This window comes from Onychomys torridus, chromosome 4 (genome assembly GCF_903995425.1).
Source record: "Onychomys torridus chromosome 4, mOncTor1.1, whole genome shotgun sequence".
In the NCBI taxonomy this organism is placed as follows: domain Eukaryota; kingdom Metazoa; phylum Chordata; class Mammalia; order Rodentia; family Cricetidae; genus Onychomys; species Onychomys torridus.
In genome coordinates this window covers 67,030,806-67,042,270 of record NC_050446.1, presented here as the reverse complement: position 1 = coordinate 67,042,270, position 11,465 = coordinate 67,030,806, and the positions used below count along the sequence as shown (strand labels likewise).

At 50.4% G+C, this 11,465-nt stretch overlaps 1 long non-coding RNA gene across 1 annotated transcript; it reads left to right on the top strand.

The window, feature by feature from the left end:
- The first annotated feature begins 6,172 nt into the window (after positions 1-6,172).
- LOC118582418 lies at positions 6,173-10,971 on the top strand. Its single transcript, XR_004944775.1, has 3 exons — positions 6,173-6,361; positions 8,692-9,012; positions 9,199-10,971. It is a non-coding gene; the product is annotated as an uncharacterized LOC118582418 (long non-coding RNA).
- The last annotated feature ends 494 nt before the right edge of the window (positions 10,972-11,465 follow it).

Below are 11,465 nucleotides of genomic sequence, written 5' to 3'. Positions count from 1 at the left end.
AGCAGAGTGCTGATGGTGAACCTGGGTCTCCCCTCCCCTGCCCTGTATCCAGACACTCCCTCTCCACTCCCACCTCTGCATGCTGCCTGCAGGTGGCAAGGGAAGAGGAGAAGACACGGGCATCTTCTGAGCTTTCCGAGTGCGCATGCCAGGTGAGCCCCATGAACTCTCTGCCACGTTAACAGAACAACCCACCCCCACTCACAGGCTGTCAGAGGCAACTGCCAAGGATCATGTAGCTCAGAAGTATCAGAGCAGCCTGGGTCCTTTCTCAGAGCCCCCAGGAGCTAACTCATTAGTTCTCTCCCTCTCTACCTCATGCCCCCCTTCCAGGGGGAGAGGGTTCATCACCCACCCACTCACCCACTCAGCTCTAAGAATGACTGGGAGCAGCTAAGACTGAGTCAGAGCTCTGCTGGGCACTGCCGCGGAGGGAGGCAACAGATGGCAGCACAGGGCCATATTGCTGCCCAAGCCACCCCCACAGCCCCCCACAGCCCCCAGAGGTGGCATTTGTGATGTCAGCAGCAGGCCTGTTTTGGGCCCCTCTGTCAGTCTCAGGCCTGTGGACTGCGTCAGGCTCAGGCTCAGGCAGCAAGCTGTATGTAGGGAAGGTGGGGCAGTCTGAGCATGGGGTAAACCGTGTCGCAGGGACAAATGCGGCCCCCCCCCCAGTCTTCCAGCAGGCTGCATGCAGGCAGCAGGGTGCCCCAGCCCGTGACCTCTGCCCCTGTCACTTCTCTAACCCCACTGCCCATCTGGCTCTGAAAACCTTGGCAATTGGAGACCTGGGTCTGGCATGGACCTGTGATCCCTGACTGTTTTCATCCCATCTGTATGGAGAGTTTGGACCACCTTCCAGCTCAGAGGTAGGCAGAGGCCTGCTCCGAGTGGGGAAGCCTCATCCAGGAGCACTGTCGCTATTCATCTGAGGATGATAGATAATATGTCTCTAAGAGACTTTTAGAGTGGGCACAGAGCAGGCCAGGGTGACAAATGGAGTCCCCAGCTCCTGAACTCAAGGGAAACCTCTCCACTGTCCATCATGCTCAGGGAGTCAGGTCAGGTCCCTCTGGGGTTAGGGCTGGGGGAAGAGAGGTACTAGCTGACCTGCTACAGTGGTTGCCATGGGAACCACTTCCCAGTTCTTGCTCCATGTGACTGGCTACTGTGATGAGTGAGGCCTGAGTGAGAACCGGGAAGGGGCTGAGGCTGTCTTTTGCCCTAAGAACGCTGATACCCAGGAAAGAGATGGGAAAAGACATTTTCAGACTCTGCATCCTGGCTGCCTTACAAATTCAAGGTCAGGGAGGGTCGGTCCCGCCCTAGCACTGAGAACTCAGCACTCCAGTTAGGATGGAATTGGGAGGGTCCTGTGGAGAATGTGACTTTAAACATGTCAGTCAGAAGAGGAGATCAGGGAAAGGGTGCTGGCACTATGGGAGACAGAAGCAAAGGGCAAGGATGGGGTTGCCTGTGGCTACATGAAAGGAACATTCAAAAGTGGCTTCTCTGAGGGTTGTTCATTTGCTTTGCGGTGATGTCTTGTTCTCAGGTAAGCCCAGTGGATTGAGTGGGCTGAACAGATTTCCCTACAGGATTTCACAGCTTTCTTTGCTTGTATGTGTGCGTGTATGTGTGTATGTGTATAGCGTACAACCTCATGGGTCATTTCTAAGGTGCTCTATTTATTTGTTTGTTTGTTTGTTTGTTTATTTATTGGTTTTTCAAGACAGGGTTTCTCTTTGTAGTTTTGGAGCCTGTACTGGATCTAGCTCTGTAGACCAGGCTGGCCTCAAACTCACAGAGACCTGCCTGGCTCTGCCTCCCGAGTGCTGGGTTTAAGGTGTGTGCCACTGCTGCCCGGCTTAATTTATTTTTTAATTAATTAATGAATTAATTTTTTCTGACAGGTCTGTTCACTGGCCTGAGACTTACCAAGTGAGCTATGCTGGCTGGCCAAAGCAAAGCCCTAGGGATCTCTTTACACCTTCATCGACACTTGGATTATAAGGGTGTTCTACCATGGCCTGCGCTTTTTAACAAGAAAGTTTATTTTACTTTTAGCTATGTGTGTGTGTAGGTGTCATGGAGCTCAGAAGAGGGCAGATCCCCTGGAGCTGGAGTTACAGGTTAGCTGCCTGATGTCAGTGCTAGGAGCAGGAAGCGTCTTCACCCCGAGTCATCTCTCCAGCCTCTGGCACTTTTGAAAATGTGGGTCCTGGGATTGGACACAAGTCCTTACTTACACTTGCAAGGTGAACACTTCACTGACTGGGCTGTCTTCCCAGATCTTTCGAACCCTTTGCCAGTAGCCATGTGTGTTTCCAAGGGGGTAGAGAGGACGCAGTCGGTCTCCCCCAGGCTATCCACTCCTGTTTTCTTCGTCACTGGAGGAGCACCTGTTGGGTTGAGGCTGAGGTGACGGACCAGAGCTGGGGATGGGGGCAAAGCCAGGTCCTTCTGGTAGGCAGCGGCTTGGCTCTGCAGTCAATGGATCTCTAGGTAGAAGGGGACATTGTTGGTTTACTGGCACTTGAAAAGATCGGGGCGACAGGAGCTGACGGCAGGAAGAGCAAGAAGGGTCAGCCCTGGCAAGTGGACGGAGGTATGGAGGGGCCGAGAAAGAGACAGCGAGGCCCTGCTGGCTTTTGTCACTGAGGACAGTGATGGGAGGTGCCTTTACCAGCAGTATGGAGGCTGCCCACCCTTGTGAGAGAGCTGTCCTTCCTAAGTGGCCATGGTCCCTGTTCTCCGCAGGTGCACAAGACCAACCTGTGGCCCCTCCCCCTCCCCAGCAGAGTGATCTTTGTCTGCTGTGTGCCTCCCCTTCCGATGGGGAGAGATCTGAGCCGAGGGTGTGGAGGCCACAATAGAAGAGTCACTCCAGTGCAGCTTACTCTGGTGGCTGTTATGAAGGAAGGCTCCAGATGCAGGTAGAATGAGGCCAGATCCTGGCTGTGCTGTGGCCTCAGCCAAGTCAGACATAGTCTTGGAACCACAGCTTCCTCATCTGACTGTGGGGCTGTGGGAGTATTGAGAAATCAGCTCCCGACCTCGATCACAGAAGTGCTCGATAAATATTAACTATCATTCATTTTAATACGAATAAGATTTTATCCTCTTTGTAATAAAAGTCTAATTAAAGTTAACTTTAGGTCACAGTTTTTTTTTTTTCCTTTTAAACACACTTTTATTACTTTCAAGAACACACAGCGACACCTATTGGGTGACTCCAGTACTGACCAGAACTTGGGATGCCTGTGACAAGTCACAGGATGACAAGGATTTATCCTTGAAAGCTTCTTTCTTCATCTTCAAAGGTGCTTCTCAAGTCCTGGGAAGAGATTGTCTGGCTACACAGTTCCTGTGAGGCGCTGGGACTTTGCTGATGGGGCTCTTAACTGAGACCCACTGGTCATGTCTGGATCTGATTATCACTGACAGAAAAGAGAAGAGAGGTCTGAGAGGAGGCCCAGCTACACAGGCCTGGTCAGAGAAAAGGGAAACTGAGGTGCAGGAGCCTCAGGACTATCCTCCCTAGTACCTGACAGCAGAGAATTAGCCCATGGCTTATGGGCTAGATGATGAAAGCTTGGGGGTTCTGGAGTCACCCCTCCCAAGCACTGGGTTACCTGCCCCTCCACAAGGCCCCCTAGGGGACACAACAGACAGCTCCTCCATGTCTACTGAATTCCTTGCTTACCTTCCCCCAGAGAAGTACAGTTGCCAGTGGACACCTGGCTGCCCAGACGGACCACACTTCCCAGCCGGTATGTAGCAGGTGAGATTCTCAGCAATGGGACTTGAGCAGAAGGGATGTATGCCCCCTCCAAGCCAGCGCCTCTAAGGCAGCCAGCCTGCTTCTGCTTTGATCTGTTTTCCCCTCCCCCTGCCTATAGCCAAAACATGGCTGAGACCCAAGACTTAACCTGTAGAGACTCTGGCAACCTCCTAGGGGATGGTGAAGGATCCTGAGTCTCCAGATGACTGTGGGAGGCAGGGCTCTCCATCCCAAGCTGTAACATGAAGGAAGAACATTTGATCTTTAAGACTCTGGGTCTGGTGAGTGGATCTCTGTCTCAGCACGTGAGCTCCATAAGCCTGAGCAGAGAGAGAAGAGCTGAGGAGGCTGCTGCATATAGGTGCCCCAGCTCCCCCACTACAGAGCAAGGTGGCATCCCAGACTATGTGTTTATCGCTAGTGTTTCTGTGGACCGTCTCCCTCATGCCCAGGACCCAGAGAGAGGCAGGGGACTCAAGGAAATAGAGTCGACAGGAGTATGACCCACGTTCACCTGTCATTATACAGTCTCTCAGGGAACTCAGCCCATCTCACATATGCCTGTGTCCCAGCTGCACCAAGTTACACTCTCCAAATGCGGCACAGACTTGCATGTCCCTCATAGGAGTGCCCAACTGAGACATAACATATCATTTGAGTTACCAAAAAAAAAAAAAAAAAAAAAAAAAAAAAAAAGTCTTGTACTATTTTAAATAAGTTTACAGATCTGCACTGGGCCACCTTCATAGCTATTGTTACTATTTGGAGCTGCACATGGCTTGTGGGGTGCAGTTGGACACACCTAGGCTTTAGCACACTGATACTCCCTGTCAGTGCCCCTCCTCTGTCAAAAGCCTTCTCCTCCTAGACTCTCTGGTAGAAAAACTCTACTTCTTGCCCCGTATTTCTAGAAAGGTGCGCGTCCCCTGTTGCCCAGTTCCAGACACAAGATCTAGCTAGGAACAAGGACTCTAACATAACCATTCATACAGCAAACACCAATCAGTCCCACAAAGAACAAGAGGCAAAACAGACAGTGAGATGCGTCAGCAGTCCAGTGGAGAGGGTGGCCACGACAGAGACACAAAAGCAAATATCTAACTAGCTAGTGTGGCGACTGAGTTAAGGAGATGGATAAGGCATAGTGACAGAGTCCCTCCGATGAATGGCCTCTTTAAGATGGCAGACAGCTTGGGGAAATTTGAATGTTGGGACTTCAAGGAAGTTGGAGTTAGGAAGGTAAAGGTGGCCATCTGAGTATGGATGGTGCCCTGGGTAGAAGGTGTAGAAGGAGATAGCATGAAAGATTGCTGGGAGGTTATAGAGTAACAAGTGCTCAGAGCATGATGGGAGTGGGACAGGGCAGGAATGGGGGTTTGAGAGTTCTCTCCTGCGTGGACATGGTCTGGTGTTCCATTACAAGAAAGAAAGCTACTGCAATGGTCCAAGTCATGGTGAACCCTTGTACCCAGGAAGTGATGATAGGGAAAGAGGACCCAGTACGTGCTCAGAGGGGTGTTGTAGAACTCAAAATGATGCGCTGGGTTTGGGAATGCAGTCCTGTAACCGGAAGGAGAGATGAAAGAAACTTACCTGGAAATGAGCTAGAGCTGAAGCAAATGCTGCATCGGGGAGACGGGTGGATGACAGGTGCCGAGGCTGCCGGGTAACATCAAATGCCCCCTCAAACACGCTCTGCTGGTCATGGGCCACGCAAGATGAGGACTTGTAGATGACTGCCTCTGCAGAACAGAATAACCTGGCCGGGTGGCGGTGGTGCACACCTCTAATCCCAGCACTCGGAAGGCTGAGGCAGGCGGACCTCTGTGAGTTCGAGGTCAGCCTGGTCTCCAAAGAGAATTCCAGGCCAGGCCAGCCAAACCTGTTACACAGAGAAATCTTATCTCAAAAAGCAAAGCAAAACAAAACAAAACAAAAGCAAATAAAAAAAATAAAACCAGAAAAGAATAACCTGTATGTCCCTTGAGAGAGGGCCAGCTAAATAAAGCAAGAATCCTTTGATGACAGGCACCAGGTAACCATTATCCTCTCTGCAAGTTAGTGGGTACCCACCTCCAAACCACAGCCCAAAGCAAAGAAGCATGGTCCAGGATGGCAGGCACTAGCTGCCACCATGGCATGCTAGGAGGAAATACACAGAGAAAGAGCTTAAATGTTTTTATACACACAAACACAAAGCATAAATATTTTTCCTCCAATGTAAACACACTGTCTCTGGAAGAACACACAAGGAAAGGTAGGCCTGGCTGCCTCCAGGAAGACGAACTGGGTGAGAAGGTGACTTTTAACTCTGGATCCTTTTGGTGCCTTTTGGATTTTTCAGCTGCAAGGGTGCATTAGCTGTTCAGCAATGAATAATTGTCGTTAATAGCAACTGCAACTGAGAGATGAAGAAGCTACTGTCTGGAATGCAGAGCCGAGGGCAGCTGTCAGGGGCAACCTGTACTGATGAACCCCTTCACGCTTCCCTCCCTGCAGCCCCATCTCTCCCCAGCCCTGGTGCTCGTGACTCCAGCTCTTTGCCCTCCTGACCAGAAACCCTGAGATAAAGCAAAGGTAAACAATGGTTTTCATTGTCGCTGCTAACATGGATTTTTTTTTTTCCTTGAAGGTAACTAACAGACCTAAATATGATCAGTTCCACAGAAGCTGATGACCTCAGTCAACTCACAGGAAGGTCAGGGTCTCAAGCCTGTACATGTGTCCTGAACATGGCTGTACCTGTCATGTGTCACCCCCTCCACGGTGCTTTGGGGTAAACCCAGCCACTACTAGCAGAGACAGGCAGAGCCAGAAGGGGGGTCTACATACACCATCTGAGTGACCCCAGAGGGTTGTTGTTGGGGCCCTGTGTGTAGATCCAGCCCTGAGGAAGAGACGGGAGACAAGCACGGGGCCTGGGACTCTGAGGGCTCCAACCTCCTGGTGGGAGAGCACCCCAGGAAAGGAGATGAGGCAAAGTGTCCCATTGCGAACAGAGACACTGGGTGAGGGCTGTGGACAAGCAGATGCTGAGCTTAGAGGAGGCCCAGAAAGGGGAAAGGAATGGGCAGCACTGCCTCCTGCTCCTGGCCTCTGTGGCTACAGAGTCTATGAGATTCAAGGAGATGGCCACGGTCACAGGCAGCCCAGATTTGAGCCGAGTTAAGCCTGTGCTTCTCACACACAGCATACCCTAAGAAGAGCGAGTAGCAATGTGTCTCCCTCCAAGCCAGGTGTGGATCTCAGGGGGACCCATGCAATCATCTTGAGTGCAGGCATGCCTGGCAGGTCATCGCTGTTTTATAAGAAGGAGATAACGCAGGGAAGGTTGGGTACCCTCCAGGATGCACAGCTATGGAACGGCAGAAGTATGACCTAGACCTAAGCATTGTGGCCTCTGAAGTCTGCTCCTCACTGCATTCTCCCAAGTGGGTTGGGTTCTGTGTTGGATGGGTTGCCTGTGAGGTCAGATGGTCAAACCAACGCAGCCAGAGTTGATGAATTAAGCTTGGGGACAGAGAAGGAAGGGGTAGAAAGGTATGTTTGTGTGTATGATTACATGTGTGCAGGTATATATGTACAGGTGTGTATTAGTATACATGTGTGCAGGTGTGTGTGTAAGTATGCACATATGCAGGGGTGTGTGTGTAAGTATACATGTGTACAGGTGTGTGTGAAGGTCATAGACTAATCTCAGATGTTCTTCCTCAGCTGCCTTCCACTTATTTGAGACAGAGCACTGTAGAACACAGTCCTCTAGGAGAAAACAAACACCATCTTCATCAGATCAGCTGTGTCTGCTTGCAAGAGTCCATTCCCACAGGGCTAGCTGACTGCTGATACCCCCTCCCAGAAGATGGGGGTTGGGAGGGCTATTGGACCTGAACTCAAGACTCCAGCCATTTGTATGTAATTCCACCCTGGTTAAAAGAAGGGGATCCACTTATGTGTGTATGGCAGAGCCATCGGTTATGATGGAGGAAGGCTCTTCCATGTGGCTGCTTTGGGGGCCCCATGCTCTTATAAGGAGCCCCTCACCCATGCACTGTAGTCCAGCTAAATAAACTCCTGCTTCACAGGGTGAACTTGGGCGGATCAGGACTTTGGTTTGTTGTTTGGACCTTATAAGGAGGGGACAGATGTTGTTTATGTCTCCCGGGGGAAGGAATTCCAGAGACACTGGAAACACAGTGTCTCTCATTGGCTTGGCCAGCGAGCTCCAGGGATCCGCCAGTCTGTTTCACATCTTGCCGTCTCTGGGATTGCAGATTACAAGTGTGTGCTCCTACACCAAGCTTTTTCACGGAGGTGGTGGGGTTTGAACTCATGCCCTCCTGTTTGTGAAGCGAGTGCTTTACTGACTGAGCCATCTTCTCGGGCCCAGAAAGTTCTTTATGGGATTAGTTTCTAGGCTGGCCGGGACAACTTGGAAGTCACTGCTGCAGGTCTCTGTGAGACATATTTCTGAGGGCCCCGAGTGCGAGTTCTACGCACTCCAGCTATTTGTGGGAACAGGAATACCTCCATCTTCTTTGTTGATCTCAGGCAGATGGGACAGGAAGAAAATACTGGAAAATGCTCAGAGGCGTCTAGCATTTCTCATATGAGGACAAACAACGTCAGCCTGGTGCCCTTCACATGAAATCACTGTGATGTGGACACCTGAGCCCTCCCAGACCCCAGCTGCCTGCGTGTCCCTGCTTGGTGGGGGTGGGAGCTGGCAGGCTAGGCTATAGAACAGACTGACAGCAGCACACTTCAGTGGGTGACCAGTCCATCAGCCAGAGATGTGAACATTAGGCTGGCCTTACCCCTGGCTCTCTCTGCTTCCCATTATCTTCACATGAGTTTTAGACCTAAGCCTGTTTTTTTTTTTTTTTTTTTTTTTCCCATTCTATTGACAGGGGGATGGAAGCTCCATGCATAGTGAATACCTTGTCCAAGAACACCCAGGTAGCAAAGCCAGAGCTGGGCTCCAAACTACAGAGTCAACCACAAAGGTATTCCACCGCATGGCATCACCGGAACCAGTTTCCATTTCTGACTTAGACAGATAAAGACCCCACTGCTACAACACCACATGTGCTTGAGTGACTGCTGATACCTTGCCCTCATGGAGTTCCTAATACAGCAGCTGACTCATAGTCAATGCCCAAGCAACAAACTTCATGAAGGAGCCAGCCCTTCCAGAAGGAAGTTCTGAGCCCCGTGGAGCTTCAGCGCCTGTAAGGACCTCCATAGCCAGATAAACTAGCTATAGCAGCTTGTATGATTTTATTTTATCTCTGAATTTGGCCCTTCAAGATTCAGCCTACAAATAGATGTAAATGAGATGCAAATCAAGTTGTCCCTGCATTAAACAGGAAACCAAATATGTCTGGTTAACCATTCTCTCCTCTCTCCCCTGGCAGATCAAGGAAACCCACACACTCTGAAGACCATCCAAGTCTCATGACTGTCTTCATATTGGTCACAACCAAGTAGCCAGAGATAAGGCCATGTCCTCCCTGGGACCCTCTTCTCTCTGTTCTCTTTAAAGAGTTAAGTCTCCCAGGCCTTGATCTTCAGGTGGGAAGCGAAGATGAAATCTGTCTACAGTGGTCCCACCACGAGCATCTGCAAACCCACACAGTTATGACTGGGATGTTGTAATCTGATGAGAAATATGGATTGTGTCTTTGGCTCCTGAGACTGTTGTCATTTCCTGTGCAACTTCAGTGCTGGGGGCATCTTTTGTGCTGGTGATAGGTTTCCACTTCCAGCTCTGGACATGGGGTTCTGGTTCCCCCCCCCCCCACCCTGAGTTCCCTGGATAACAGAATGTCCCTTGCTCTAAGAAGTGACTTGTAGTGGGCTCCTGTATAGCTTCAGTAGAAGCTGGTTACCAGTAGGACCAAGCCATGTTTGGAAGCTTGGGACTCTTCCAGAAAAGGGAGTAGCTAGACATGAAGTTAGTGGTCCCTTTTGCCAGGGCGGTGCAGCTTCTATGCAGATTCTTGGGCAGCAGGGTTTGAAAGCGTCTGGACTGATGAATACATAGAGAGTTCTGGAAAGGAGGTGGATGGGAGTTTCATGCCCTTCTTCTTTGCCACGCCCTGTGTCTCCTTTCCATCAACTTCTTCATCTACAGCTTTTCAAACATGTGTACTATACCAGTGAGCACAGGGGCAATGATGCCCCTGGGAGCAATCTAACAAATTAATTCAACTTGAGGGGAGTCATTTGATGATCTCAGATAAAGCCACTGGGCCAGAAGCACAGGGCAGGGCCAGGGGCTTGCTACAGGCACCTGAATCTGGGGGAGGCAGCCTTGGGAGACTGAGCCCTTAACTTTCAAAAGCCAGCACTGTCTTTAGAGAGATGTGTGAGAAATGGGCTGGGTTAAAGACACACCCTCAGTGGTTGGAATACAATTGGCAGTTACCGACTTGAGTGCTGAATGCTTGGTCCCGTCTGGTAGTGCTGTTTGGGGAAGTAGTGGAAACTTTAGGAGGTAAGACCTACCTGGAGGAATGAGCTTTCCTCCCTCTCTTCTGTTTGTCCACTGTGAGGTGAGAACCCTCTCTTTCCATGCTCCTACTGCCACGACGACCTGGCCAAGTGCACAGAGCCAAGCAACCACCACGGACTGTGAGCCTGGAACTTTGAGCCAAGATGAATCTCTTCCTATGTTGTTTCTGTCCAGAATTTGCTCACAAAGATGCAAAAGTGATAACATTGGCATCCCCTGGAGTCCTGGCTGTTACTGTGAAGAATGATCTGCAGTTAGCTCTGCCAGTGAACAACAAAAGCTATTGGTCTCTCTGTCTCTTACAACAGTCATTGCAGAGATGAAGACAGGCCGGGAGTACGAGTGGCTGGGTACTTGAGGGTACTTTGTACAACCAAACCAGGGTGTGAAAGCAAATCCAAGGTGGCATTGGACCCTCAGTGTGATGTTTATTGTTTATTGGCAATGTGACAGGACCTAAAATCACCTGGGACGTGGGCCTCTGGGCACACCTGTGGCAGATTATCTTGACTATGTCCCATCTTAACCATGGGCAGGTCCTGGCTGGGGACCTGGACTGTAAGATGGAGAAAGGCAGCTGAACAGTGTTTCTCTCTCATCTCCCTGGTTGCAGATGGGATGTGACCAGCTTTCAAGTTCCTGCTGCCTTAGTCCCCCTGTCTTGATGGACTGTACCCTGAACTATAATCTAAAATAAATGATTTCTCCTTAATGCTTTTGTCAGGGTGTTTAATGACAGCAACAAGAAAAGACGCACAGACCCTGGGTATCTGGGGTCACAAAGCACCTAAGGGCTGCAGGCCTGGAAGTCTGAAATTTCAAGAGAACCTAAGCGTCTTGATTTTGGATGTGACACTGATTTTCTGAGACAGGGTCTGTTTCCAAGCCTGGCTCAAACTCACTACATATCCAGGATAGCCTTGGACATCTGGTCTTCCTGCCTCTCCCTCCTAAGAGCTGGGACCATAGGCGTGTGCCATTGTACCTACTTTACACAGTGTTGGGGTTGGAACCCAGGGCTTCTGCATGTTAGGCAAGCATTCTCCCAACTGAGCCACATGTGCAGCCTGTATGTGACACGCCCTTGATTTCTGGCTGTAATACCGGTGAGCTTAATGAAAGTTTGAGGTTTCTGGCCCACAGGCCTCCTGTTTACACAACCTATAA